Below are 11627 nucleotides of genomic sequence, written 5' to 3' on the forward strand. Positions count from 1 at the left end.
CCGGGTAGCTGGATAAATGTTTAGTTTTTCCCAACCTAGGTCGAGGCACAGACATGGTCTCAATGGGGATAGCTGAGCTGAGCTGACTACACTGACTGTGCTAGTGGCAGACTCCACTAAGCTGGCAGGCTGGCTAACAGCCTGCTGCCTGGCCTGCACCCTGTTTCATTGTGGAGCTAGGGGAGTTAGAGCCCTGTCTATGTTCGTAGATAAGATGAGAGCACCCCTCTAGCTAGGATGGAGTCCGTCACTCCTCAACAGGCCAGGCTTGGTCCTGTTTGTGGGTGAGTCCCAGAAAGAGGGCCAATTATCTACAAATTCTATCTTTTGGGAGGGGCAGAAAACAGTTTTCAACCAGCGATTGAGTTATGAGACTCTGCTGTAGAGCTCATCACTCCCCCTGACTGGGAGGGGGCCAGAGACAATTACTCGATGCCTACACATCTTTCTAGCTGATTTACACGCTGAAGCTATGTTGCACTTGGTGACCTCTGACTGTTTCATCCTAACATCGTTGGTGCCGACGTGGATAACAATATCTCTATACTCTCTACACTCGCCAGTTTTAGCCAGCACCATCTTCAGATTAGCCTTAACGTCGGTAGCCCTGCCCCCTGGTAAACAGTGTATGATTGCTGGATGATTCGTTTTAAGTCTAATACTGCGGTTAATGGAGTCGCCAAAGACTAGGGCTTTCAATTTGTCAGAGCTAATGGTGGGAGCCTTCGGCGTCTCAGACCCCGTAACGGGAGGAGTAGAGACCAGAGAAGGCTCGGCCTCTGACTCCCAACTCGCTGCTTAATGGGGAGAACCGGTTGAAAGTTTCTGTCCGCTGAATGAGAGACACCGGTTCAGCATTCCTACAGCATTTCCCTCCAGAAGCCATGATAAAATTGTCCAGCTGCGGGGACCGTGCGAGGGGATTTATACTAACGTTACTATCTGTACTTACTGGTGGCACAGACGCTGTTTCATCCTTTCCTACACTGAAATGACCCTTGCCTAACGATTGCGTCTGAAGCTGGGCTTGCAGCACAGCTATCCTCGCCGTAAGGCGATCGTTCTCCTGTATATTACGAGTACGACGACTGCAATTAGAAGGCATCATGTTAATGTTACTACTTAGCTTCGGCTGTTGGAAGTCCTGACAAACCAGGTCCAGATAAAACGTCCGGAGTGAAAAAGTTGAATGAAAAAAAGTTGAGTGAGGGAAAAACAAAAAATATAAACGGTAATTAAAAAGTAAAAACCGTAAAGTTGTCAGGTAGCAAAGTAAGGTTGGCAACAAAACGCACAGCAGCATGTAAGGTAAGGACATTTACCACAAACCAATTATACGTCTAAGGGCTTTGTAGTACAACACAGGAGAGAGATTAACTCTCCATGGAAATATGAACTACGTGCAAGAGGACCATTAGTTCTGCCCGACAGGGCCACTCGTACTTACAAATGTATGTTCAAACATAATTCCATTTCACATGAATCAATAAGTAAAGGATATCATTCAGATGTACGTGCGGCAGGCGGCTACAAGGGGCCAGGAGCCAAAATGAAATCAACGCTGGGACAAGAGGGACGATCAACAGCTCGCCGGAACTAAGAATGACACCCCGTTCCCCTATATAGTGCACTACTTTTGACTAGAGCTCTTGCCAAAAGTAGTGCACTATATAGGGCAGAGGTGTCAAACACATTCCGTGTAACACAGTTGGTAGAGCATGGCGCCTGTAATGCCAGGGTACTGGGTTTGATTCCCGGGACCACCCATTCGTAAAATGTCCACATGGACCTAAAGCACAACGTGCCTTGTTCTGTATTACATTCCAATGATAAAACTGGGGGGGGGGGACAAAAATGCCATTGACAGTTGCCAATGACAGCAAAACAGCTTGACATAATTCTTTGCCTCTTTTGCAGGAAGAAACTCAGAATGACAATACAGTGTAGCTAGAGGTGTCTCATCTAAGCATAATTAATTGACATCATCAGCAGAAGTCATTAACTGCCCCAACGAGCCAAGGAGCTCATTTACAGTAAGTAAAGTTGGACTTCATCAATGGATACATTTAACTACAAGCATTCGGTGTTCATATTCGTAGAAACGATGTCATGTGTCCTCTATGCAAAACACCAATTGGCCGTTAACTTGAATGCATTCTATCCAGATGGGTTGGCATAGACTGGGGGTTAGTTACCTTCATTCTCCTCCAATGCATCTTCGCACAGATTAATGCACTGATAACATGTAATGTGCTTTCGAGTGTATTCTTCTGTAGAAGATGAGAAACTTTGAGGTGAAGCAATTGATGAAATCAACAAAAGGTTGATTAAACCACAACACGGGTTTCCTCCACACGCTCTCTTGTTAGGCCAGCCTCTGGAAATTGAGTCCAGGTATCTTTCCCCTCCCTCCATCCCTCTCTCTTCCTCCCTCTCTTTTCCAGCTTATGAATTTGTAACTCCCGTGAATCAATTAACCTTCACAAGCAAGAGAGAGAGGTCAACTTGCTGCACCGTAAGTGACTTAAATAAAAAAAGACATCTAATTTAGGTCCACATGGCTGGGGGAACCATTGCAACAATTTGTCAAAGTATGGCAACAATCTTCTTTGCCCAGTGTCTGGTACATATTAAAACCTAGGTATGATTGAATTCTCATTTGCAACCAGTCTGTTAAGGATGTTAGCACAGGCACCTTTGACCTCTGTTCCTGTCATCCAGTATGTCCCAAATGGCACCCTATCCCTATATGAAGAGTTTATTTCCAAAATGCTACCTCCACATTTGTGTTTTTCACCCCGAAATGATTGCTTATGGGTACATTCATGTGTGTGTAAAATATGACTGTTCTCAGATGTAATCCATATATTTTAGGGTGTGTATTAAAATGTTAACGACTTAAGTAGTACTTTAAAGTATTTTGACTTAAGTTCTTTACACCACTGCCATAAAGGCCTGATTGGTGGAGTGACTGCCCCAACAGTCCCTCCACAGAGGAACTATAGAGCTCTGTCAGAGTGACCATCAGGTTCTTGGTCACCTCCCTGACCAAGGCCCTTCTCTCCCGATTGCTCAGTTTGGTCAGGCAGCCAGCTCTAGGAAGAGTCTTGCTGGTTCCAAACTTCTTCCATTTGAGAATGATGGAGGCCACTGTGTTCTTGGGGATCTTCAATGCTGCAGACATTTTTTGATACCCTTCCCCAGATCTGTGCCTCGACACAACCCTGTCAATTCCTTCGACCTTATGGCTTGGTTTTTGCTCTGACATGCACTGTCAACTGTGGGACCTTATATAGACTGGTGTGTGCCTTTCCAATCGATTGAATTTACCACAGGTCGACTCCAAGTTGTAGAAACATCTCAAGGATGATCAATGGAAACAGGATTTCGACTCTCATACGGTCTGAATACTTATGCAAATTAGATTTCTGTTATTTATTTTTAACCTGTTTTTGCTCTGTCATTATGGGGTATTGTGTATAGATTGCTGAGGATTTTCAAAAATGTAATCCATTTTAGAATAAGGCTGTAACGTAATAAAATATGGAAAAAGTCAACGGGTCTGAATACTTTCCAAAGGCACTGTACAGTTGACCGGGCAGCTCTAGCAGGGCAGAGGTTTGACCGACTGACTTGCCGGAAAGGTGGCATCCTGTGACGGTGCCAGGTTCCAAGTCACTTAGCTCTTCAGTACGGTCCATTCTACTGTCAATGTTTGTCTATGGAGATTGCATGGCTATTTGCTAAATGTTATACACCTGTCAGCAACGGGTGTGGCTGAAAGAGCCGAATCCACTAATTTGAAGGGTTGTCCATATTCTTTCAATTGAATTTGTATTAATCAATAGAGTAATGAGCTATGTATGTAAAACATGTGCTTTTGACATTTTAGTCAGTTAGCAGATGCTCTTATCCAGTGCGACTTACAGTTAGTGCATTCATCTTAAGGTAGCTAGGTGAGATAACCACATATAGAAAATAAGGTACTTTTTACTCCTTACATTTTCCCTGACACCCAAAAGTACTCATTACATTTTGAATGCTTAGCAGGACAAGGAAATGGTCCAATTTATGCATTTATCAAGTAAACATCCCTGGTCATCCCTATTGCCTCTGATCTGGCGGACTCACTAAACACACATGCTTCATTTGTAAATTATGTCTGAGTGTTGGAGATAGCCCCTGGCTATCCGTAAATTAAAAAACAAGAAAATAGTGCTGACTGGTTTGCTTAATAAGGAATTTGAAATGATTTATATTTTTACTTTTGATACTTCAGTATATTTAAAACCAAATACTTCTTACTTTTACTCAAGTACTATTTTACTGGGTGACTTTCACTTTTACTTGAGTAATTTTCTATTAAGGTATCTTTACTTTTACTCAAGTATGACAATACGGTACTTTTTCCCACCACTGCTTTATGGTAGAGTGGCCAGACGGAAGCCACTCCTCAGTGAAAGGCACATGACAGCCCGCTTGGAGTTTGCCAAAAGGCACCTAAAGACTCTCAGAAGATGAGAAACAAGATTCTCTGGTTTGATGAAACCAAGATTGAACTCTTTGGCCTGAATGCCAAGCATCACATACTGAGGAAATCTGGCACCATCCCTACAGTGAAGCATGTGGTGGCATCATCATGTTGTGGGGATGTTTTTCAGCGGCAGGGACTGGGAGACTAGTCAGGATCAAGGCAAAGATGAACGGAGCAAAGTACAGAGATATCCTTGATGAAAGTCTGCTCCAGAGCGCTCAGTACCTCAGACTGGGATGAAAGGTTCACCTTTCAACAGGACAATGACCCTAAGCACACAGCCAAGACAACGCAGGAGTGGGTTCGGGACAAGTCCCTGAATGTCCTTGAGTGGCCCAGCCAGAGCCCGGACTTGAACCCGATTGAACATCTCTGAAGAGACCTGAAAATAGCTGTGCAACAACACTCCCCATCCAACCTGACAGAGCTTGAGAGGATCTGCAGAGAAGAATGGGAGAAACTCCCCAAATACAGATGTGCCAAGCTTGTAGCTTCATACCCAAGAAGACTCGAGGCTGTAATCGCTGCCAAAGGTGCTTCAACAAAGTACTGAGTAAATGTGATCAGTTTAATTTTTAATACATTTGCAAAAACTTCTAAAAAACAGTTTTTCCTTTGTCATTATGGGGTATTGTGTGTAAAAAAACGATTTCATCAACTGTAGAATAAATCTGTAATGTAACAAAATGTGGAAAAAGTCAAGGGGTCTGAATACTTTCCAAAGGCACTGTCAGTGCTGTTATTGTGAAGTGTAAACGTCTAGGAGCAACAATGGCTCAGCCGCGAAGTAGTAGGCCACACAAGCTCACAGAAAAGGACCGCCAAGCGCTGAAGCGCAGAGCGCGTAACAATCGTCTGTCCTCGGTTGCAACACTCACTACTGAGTTCCAAACTGCATCTGGAAGCAATGTCGGCACAAAAACTGTCCGTCGGGAGCTTCATGAAATGGGTTTCCATGGCCAAGCAGCCGCACACAAGCCTAACATCACTGCGCTCAATGCCAAGCGTCGGCTGGAGTGGTGTAAAGCTCGCCACCATCTTTCTGATTGAGAGGGGGTCAAATACTTATTTCCCTCATTAAAATGCAAATAATTTTATAACATTTTTGACATGCGTTTTTCTGGATTTTTTTGTTGTTATACTGTCTCTCACTGTTCAAATAAACCTACCATTAAAATTCTAGGCTGATCATTTCTTTGTCAGTGGGCAAACGTACAAAATCAGCACGGGATCAAATACTTTTTCCCCTCACTGTATATTGTATCATTTGTACAGTTCTTTATTACAAATGTAGTTATTTGTTACATTTAACTGTTAAATACTTTTGGCCATGTATTGTATATTGTATTGTTTGTACAGTTCTTTATTACAAATGTAGTTATTTGTTACATTTGACTGTCTACTTATTTCTCTGAGATTGAGGTGGATATATAGCATTTTTCCAAAAAACATGATTGTATCTCTGAAATTAAACCAAGTGATAGATTTCAAACAAATACATCTATCATTGAACAACCCCATGCCATGATTAGGATAGTGAAAAACACACCAATCTCTTTCATAAATTCTTTAAACAATAAAATCAAATTTACCAACATTTCTGAATATGGATATATAGCGTTTTGGAAAGGAACTTCCTAAAGTGCACAACTTTTTGTAGGGAAAAGGGTGCCATTTGGGATGCACCCATCCTCGGTAACGGCATGCCAGTTATATAGTGGTGAGTCCATAGACCAAAATCACATGAATACGGGTGCACAATAGTGTATGAGGGACCGACAAGGTAGGCCTGGCTACAACATACACACATCAATATATGAAACTTTAAAATCATACCTACAAGAGAACTCACAACATGAAAATGTAAAAACACTGGCCTTGCAAAAGGCTCTAAAATTTCCATAGCCGTTCCTCCCGAACCACTGGAGCAAGATTTCCATTCAGCAGATGCCGGGAAACTGATTACTGTCTTTGTTGAGCCAACTACACAATAGTTCACAGAGAAATTCATATTTATGGGCAACAAAGGAGAAGGGGAAAACAGACCAAACCTTAGTCCTGTTGACTCTTCATTCGTCTTCATAATAGCTTTTTCCATCCTGCTGCTTTTAGACAGGCTGTTAATTAGAATGTATTAAAAGGGAAAAGCATTCGCATTCCGTTTCCACTCCGTTTGTTTTGGAGATGGTACATTATTCACTGCTTTGATGTCATTGCTTCTTGTACCCCGACCAAGTCCCAGGATGAGTCCCAAATGGCACCCTCTTCCCTATATAGTGCACTATTTTTGATCAGAGACCTATGGGCCCAGGTCAAAAGTAGTGCACTGTAAAGTGAACGAAGTTCCATTTGAGACGCAGACCAGTTATTCATGGCAGGCTGAAGTGAACTCATCATGTGAGAGGGTTGTTTCATCTTCACACCTGCAGACAACAGCTGTAAGAGCGGTCCTTCTCTTTTGGCACTTTAACTCTCTGATCAAGGGAAAGGTGCTTGGAACGCTGCTCAATGTATTCTGTACTTCCATGCGCAGCAGCAATCGTGCCCTAATTTTTATACTGTAAACCTAAAAAAGAATAACTGGAGAGATGTGATAAGTGCAAAAGAGCACCAACTCTTCAGGTAGAATCTGCTGGGAGGTGAAAACCTTGGCTACACCGTGGACCAACTGAGCCTTATAAATTCAATCTGTCTGCCAGTGGTCCATATTATATTCTCACAGCCGTCACTCTCCGTAGGGCTCTGTTCAAAAGTATTGTAACTAAAGGGAATAGGGTGCCCTTTAGGACATAGCCATAGTGTATGAGTCAGAGGTGTTTGCTACCAATAAAAACAAATGTGTCAACAGCCAAGCTATTCAGCTTAAGATTCCTCTCCCATGCATGACGTCCCTGGGTTTATGATTTCGGGAAATTGTAAAAATATGAATAATATGCTCTAAAAACACTAATTAGAAATGAATTTGTTTGCAACACACACCCATAAAATGTTGATTTTGGCTATACAACAAAGCAAGCCACATTTATTAATGTGCCTAAACCGGAACCTGCTCATAATTTGTGAGAAGCAAAGAGGACAAATAGGGTCTGGCTCCAGCAGATACCTTCTCATGACACAGACTCTGTGAGACATACGAGATGAGACAGGATGTCGAATGGTGTCAGATAGGATGGTGCGTTACCGCCACCAACAGCATGGGTGGTTAAATTACATTTAAATTAGAAGCTAAGTACTTGCTAGTGTTTACTAGCTAGACCCAGGGGTGGGCAATTCCAGTCCTCGGGGGCCTGATTGGTGTATTTGTGTGAGACACCTGCACATGGCTTTGAGGTTCACAGACCACACCATGTCAGCACGCATAATCTGCAGCTGGATGCTTCTCGATTGGACAGACACCGGAGTTGCTACCCCTCTACATATTCATTCCGGCTCCACCATGACACAGCTTCGTCAGTCACTAGGCTACCACGGGGGAAGAAAAGAGATATGGAAAAGGGAGTGAAATGTTGTGCATGTGTCCCCTCAGTATGAATCTGAGAATACGTCATCCTAGTGCTATTAACCCTTTGTAGAAATGATGTGAGTTACATTACATCCTCCCCTCCCCATTGTAGGCCATAATTGTAAGTAAGAATTTGTTCTTATCTGACTTTTAAGGAAAGGGCCTGCTCTTAAAGATCAGCCCCTTATTTACATTTTTGCCTAAAATGACATACCCAAATCTAACTGCCTGTAACTCAGGCCCTGAAGCAAGCATATGCATATTCTTGGTACCATTTGAAAGGAATGTAGGACAATATAACACATTAGATCTGGTAAAAGATAATACAAAGGGAAAAAAAGGGTTTTTTGTATTTTTTTTGTAGCATCATCTTTGAAATGCAAGAGAAAGGCCATAATGTATTATTCTAGCCCATGTGTTATTTAGATTTTGGCCACTAGATGGCAGCAGTGTATGTGCAAAGTTTTTGACTGATCCAAAGAATCATTGCATTTTTGTTCAAAATGTTGTATCAAGACTGCCCAAATGTACCTAATTTGTTTATTAATAACTTTTCATGTTCAAAACTGTGCACTCTCCTCAAACAATAGCATGGTATTATTTCACTGTAGTAGATAATGTAAATTGGACAGTGCAGTTAGATTAACAATAATTTAAGCTTTCTGCCAATATCAGATATGTCTATGTCCTGGGAAATGTTCTTATTACTTACAACCTCATGCTAATCGCATTAGCCTACGTTAGCTCAACCGTCCCACAGGGGACCCACCAATCCTGAAGAAGTTTTTAAATGTAACCTTTACTTAACTAGCCAAGTCAGTTAAGAACAAATTCTTATTTACAATGACGGCCTACCGGGGAACAGTGGGTTAACTGCGTTGTTCAGGGGCAGAATGACATATTTTCACCTTGTCAGCTTAGGGATTTGATCCAGTAACCTTTCGGTTACTGGCCCAACGCTCTAACCACTAGGCTACCTGCGCCCCACTTGCCTGGTTAAATAAAGGTTAAATAAAAATCTGCATGCATCCCTGCATACACTTCTCCTACACTACTTGTGGAATAAGGAGAGAAAGCAAGCACAAACATCCCCTTTCATCAGCTGTTTCAAAGTGAATTACCTGGGTAATTCTGGAAGCTAATTGATCATTAGCGGGAAGATTTTGTTGATTAAACAGACACTAACCTACATGCTCTAGGAGTTTAAGTATGGTTCCTTTAATTACTATGTCATTATCCACAGTAAATTAAAACCCACCCCTCAATGACATCCACTCTCTTCTCTGATAATGTCAATTAAAAACAAAAACGCTTAAGTGAGAAGTAGGCATTGGTCTGAAGCCGAAAAAAAAGAAAGGAAATCCACAGGAGCGCACACAATGCGTACTTCACCCATGCTCTACCAAGGTTTTCCAGCACATAGCTTTGACCTACTACAGCAGCTATCTTGGTTACTTGTACTTCCAACAATGTGTACGCAGGTTGCTTAGGATTCAAACCTTCTCAAACATCCAAAGTCATACTCTTAGAGGAGTGTCTCCCACAATAATGTAATTAGTAGTGCATACAAGGTAATGTATTGCATTCTTCCCACCTCACACTAAGACATTACCCCATTCCACTACATTTTCAAGCTTGATTGAGCCGTTTTGTCTTGCAGTAATGTGGTGCCTGCCTGTATTTCCTTAAACATGTATTTTATGACCTTTACATGTCATTGAAAAATACATTTATTTCATAACATATTTTTGGTCAGTAGGTACCGAACATAACAACAGGTGGTGGTGGTGTGTTCGACACAGTCACTATTATACTGTAGATATAGAGGTCTATAGAGCATGTCTGCATTCCTGATTTCTGTAACCGTTAGCTTACCTGTGTAATATTGACATAAGCTCAGAACCACTTGTTTTTCATACACGGTACTGTTTTATCAATTGCTGTGCTGAACAATGGACAGTTCATTACCTCTGTCAAATGACTATGTAGCTTAACGTTGTGTGTATTTGTATTTATTTTAGCAAAATAGATGACGTTACAATGACACATTTACAATAAGCCTATATCTAAAACTACATACAACCTAATGAGATATACAGTACCAGTCAAAAGTTTGGACACACCTAGTCATTCAACGGTTTTTCTTTATTTTTACTATTTTCTACATTGTAGAAAACTATGAAATAACACATTGGTTACTACATGATTCCATATGTGTTATTTCATTGTTTTGATGTCTTCACTATTATTCTATAATGTAAAAAATTGTAAAAATAAAGGAAAACTATTGAATGAGTAGGCGTCCAAACTTTTGACTGACACACACACACACACACACACACACACACACACACACACACACACACACACACACACACACACACACACACACACACACACACACACACACACACACACACACACACACACAGTTGAAGTCAGAAGTTTACATACACCTTAGCCAAATGCATTTAAACTCAGTTTTTCACAATTCCTGACATTTAATTCTAGTAAATATTCCCTGTTTTAGGTCAGTTAGGATCACCACTTTATTTTAAGAATGTGAAATGTCAGAATAATAGTAGAAACAATGATTTATTTCAGCTTTTATCACATTCCCAGTGGGTCAGAAGTTTACATACACTCAATTAGTATTTGGTAGAGTTGCCTTTAAATTGTTTAACTTGGGTCAAATGTTTCGGGTAGCCTTCCACAAGCTTCCCACAATAAGTTGGGTGAATTTTTGCCCATTCCTCCTGACAAAGCGGGTGTAACTGAGTCAGGTTTGTAGGCCTCCTTCCACGCACACACTTTTTCAGTTCTGCCCACACATTTTCTATAGGATTGAGGTCAAGGCTTTGTGATGGCCACTCCAATACCTTGACCTTGCTGTCCTTAAGCCAATTGCCACAACTTTGGAAGTATGCTTGGGGTCATTGTCCATTATGGAAGACCCATTTGCGACCAAGCTTTAACTTCCTGACTGATGTCTTGAGATGTTGCTTCAATATATCTACATAATTTTCCTACCTCATCACGCCATCTATTTTGTGAAGTGCACCAGTCCCTCCTGCAGCAAAGCACCCCCACAACATGATGCTGCCACCCCCGTGCTTCACGGTTGGGATGGAGTTCTTCGACTTGCAAGCCTCCCCCTTTTTCCTCCAAACATAATGAAGGTCATTATGGCCAAACAGTTCTATTTGTGTTTCATCAGACCAGAGGACATTTCTCCAAAAAGTACAATCTTTGTCCCCATGTGCAGTTGCAAACCGTAGTCTGGCTTTTTTGGCAGTGGCAGTGGCTTCTTCCTTGCTGTACGGCCTTTCAGGTTATGTCAATATAGGACTAGTTTTACTGTGGATATAGATACTTTTGTACCTGTTTCCTCCAGCATCTTCACAAGGTCCTTTGCTGTTGTTCTGGGATTGATTTCGCACCAAAGTACATTAATCTCTAGGAGACAGAACACATCTCCTTCCTGAGCGGCATTTACATTTTAGTCATTTAGCAGATGCTCTTATCCAGAGCGACTTACAGTAGTGAATGCATACATTCCATTTCAAACATTTTTTTTTTTTTTTCTGTGCT

This window comes from Salmo salar, chromosome 29 (genome assembly GCF_965601325.2).
Source record: "Salmo salar chromosome 29, fSalSal1, whole genome shotgun sequence".
NCBI lineage: Eukaryota > Metazoa > Chordata > Actinopteri > Salmoniformes > Salmonidae > Salmo > Salmo salar.